Source organism: Spodoptera frugiperda, chromosome 17, assembly GCF_023101765.2.
Source record: "Spodoptera frugiperda isolate SF20-4 chromosome 17, AGI-APGP_CSIRO_Sfru_2.0, whole genome shotgun sequence".
Lineage (NCBI taxonomy): Eukaryota > Metazoa > Arthropoda > Insecta > Lepidoptera > Noctuidae > Spodoptera > Spodoptera frugiperda.
This window is the reverse complement of record NC_064228.1, coordinates 5,593,240-5,596,221: the sequence shown is the minus strand read 5'-3', so window position 1 is coordinate 5,596,221 and position 2,982 is coordinate 5,593,240. Positions and strand designations below refer to the sequence as shown.

Sequence of the window (2,982 nt, the reverse complement as noted above, 5' to 3'; positions counted from 1 at the left end):
AGATGGATCACCTGATGGTAAGCAATCGCCGCCGCTCATGGACACCCGAAATACCAGAGGCGTTACAAGTGCGTTACCGGCCTTTTGAGGGTTATGAATTTAAGGGTTGTTGGGGAATCGGGGATAGGAAGATTAAAGAGGAGGTAATTGGGCCTTCGATAAGCTCACTCCCACAAGAAACAGAACAAAAGCGTTGTTTCACGTCGGTTTTCAGTGAGGCCGTGGTAACATTCTGATTGAGCTGGCCCAGTTGAGCTGAAGAATAGCTTTTCCTCATTAAAAAATTTAAAACTCCCCATATATTTATTATAATTATTTTTGCTACTGCTTTTAGACACAGAACCCTAACAATGTCAATTCAACCGTGAACTAAGTTTAATTATGTAGCATAATAATGAATGAAATCGATACAAAACGAGCTGGACAGTGGGCAGTGGACAGTGGACAGTGGACATACATTTATTAACCTTTCATCATTGGAACCATTAATTCGTTGATTTGTATTTGTAACGATTTAAATTAGTGGCTTTATTATTTAGTTGTGGTTTGAAATGTAATGAAAATGTTGTTTATTTGTAAATAGGTTAGTGTTGTATGTGGTTGTATGTATCTATATAACCGAAATTAATAATAGATGATCTTAATACAATATCATTGAATAGATATTGAGCGAAATGCCGTACAAACAAAAGTCACGGTCAAAGCATTTGTTTTTTTAAGGGATAAGGCGGCAGATGGATCACCAAAGGGCTTAGTTTCAAGTACTCGTAACTTGGTCTAGAAGTACTAATGGTAAGCAATTGACACCCGAAACACCAGAGGCGTTACAAGTGCGTTACCGGCCTTTCGGGGGTTACGAATTTGAGCATTGTGGGGGAATAGGAAATTGGGAAAGGAGAGTAATTGGGCTTCCGGTAACCTCACTCACACGACGAAACAAAACGCAAGCGTTGTTTCGCGTCGGTTTTCTGTGAGGCCGTGGTATCACTCCGGTCGAGCCGGCCCATTCGTGCCGAAGCATGGCTCTCCCACACTTAAAGTATGTACTATTAGCTAATATCTCGTTCTCACAACCACCACACCACACCGATATATAAACAAAACATACATAGGTACATCTTAATTCACTAAACTTCACCCACACCAAACAAAATTAGACTCTAATTCTTTATTATAAGGTCACATATTTATTTATCGATTAAAACTATATTTACTTATTTTACTTTCCTTACAAACCTACGCATGTCAAAGTTTTAATCGTATACATATTAATTTTAAAATAACTGTTTGATTGGCAATTTTCTACTCTAAACCCTAGAAAATAAGGTTTAATTTTGCAATAAATGTGTTTTATTATTGACTGTCTTTGATAGTCAACTTTCAACTCTAATTTGTAAGAGAATAAGGTTTATATTGCAATGTACTTTATTGTTATTGAGTGGGTGTTTACCTAGATAAAATAGTATTTGAATTTGATATCTAGATTCTGATATGAAATAATTTAAAAAACTAAAAAACCCGACAGCGTTTCTTTATAATATTAAAATGAAAAAACCCTAAAACAAGAAAGTAATCGTAAAATTTAAGCAGTCGGGACCCATTCTAAATATAAAGACTTTGTGAGGGCACATACGGCTTGCTTTCTAGAATGGGTCCCGACTGCTTAAATTTTACGATTACTTTCTTGTTTTAGGGTTTTTTCATTTTAATATTATAAAGAAACGCTGTCGGGTTTTTTAGTTTTTTAAATTACATTTTTTTATTTATTTATTTTTAGTTTTATTATTTTTTCATTTTGATATATCTAGTGTCACTCTGACAGTAAATACGAATCAAACGACCCCTATAAAGCGGAAATCCATCGAGTCGTTCAGGCTAGAGAGTGAGCAATATTCGAATTTGGCGCCAAAAATCCGCCATTTTGTTTTTTTATTATTTTTATATATCCAGTGTCACTCTCACAGTAAATACGAATCTAACGACACCTCTCAAGTCAAAATCCGTCAAGCCGTTTAGGCTAGAGAGTGAGAAATATTCGAATTTGGCGCCAAAAATCCGCCATTTTGTTTTTTTTTAATTTTGATATATCCAGTGTCACTCTCACAGTAAATACGAATCTAACGACACCTCTCAAGTCAAAATCCATCAAGCCGTTTAGGCTGCAGAGCGTGCCAAACAATTATACATACATACATACATACATACATACATACATACATACATACATACATACATACATACATACATACATACATACATACACTCGAAAAACATAACCCTCCTTCTGGCGCAGTCGGGTAAATAGGTCTTAATGGTCTTAACCTATGTACATACCTTAAGTTATTAGTATTGCGAAAAGGTAATACGGTACGTAATATCTGTTAACTAAAACTAACGGTTTACTCACGTATATATACTGAAAAAAGCTCTACTAGTTTCGAGTCACAGAGAGACTCTTTCTCATTAGCAGCGTCGCAGCCCAGGACATCCGTACAACTTTCCATCAATGCTAAGCTGTGGGCACCAATTAATATGATTGGTTGAAGCCAAACACATCTACAGCAACGTAGCATATCTCTGGTGAAAAAGCGCTTCGTTTCTCCATAAAAAATAATAGATGATCTGAAACTTATAATTAGAAATTATAAGCCCAGGTTTCCTCACAATGTTTTCCTTCACCGTTTGTCAGTGGTGTCTAAATCTAAATAATCTTATAAAGTACGTATAACTCGGAAAAAGTCACATTGGTACTTGCCGTTGGTAGGTTTCGAACCCGCACTCTCATGCACAAGAAGCTGACGTCTTGAACCTCCAGGTTTATCCTTAAACCCAGTATACAGAACCTTAAAACAAACCATACTTCAAACTTAACGACTCAATGTATCAGTTAAGTGATTACTAAGTTAATATAATGACTTAAGTTATCTAACTTACGTCAGTACGATCACGTTGTATCTAGATTCTAGATCCAAAACAGGTTTC

The 2,982-nt window shown here is 35.8% G+C and overlaps 1 long non-coding RNA gene across 1 annotated transcript; it reads right to left on the bottom strand.

The window, feature by feature from the left end:
- Nucleotides 1–1,952: 1,952 nt before the first annotated feature.
- On the bottom strand, nt 1,953–2,301 carry LOC126911646 (uncharacterized). Its single transcript, XR_007706167.1, has 2 exons — nt 2,128–2,301; nt 1,953–1,985 (listed from the first exon to the last, which is right to left on the bottom strand). It is a non-coding gene; the product is annotated as an uncharacterized LOC126911646 (long non-coding RNA).
- Nucleotides 2,302–2,982: the final 681 nt, after the last annotated feature.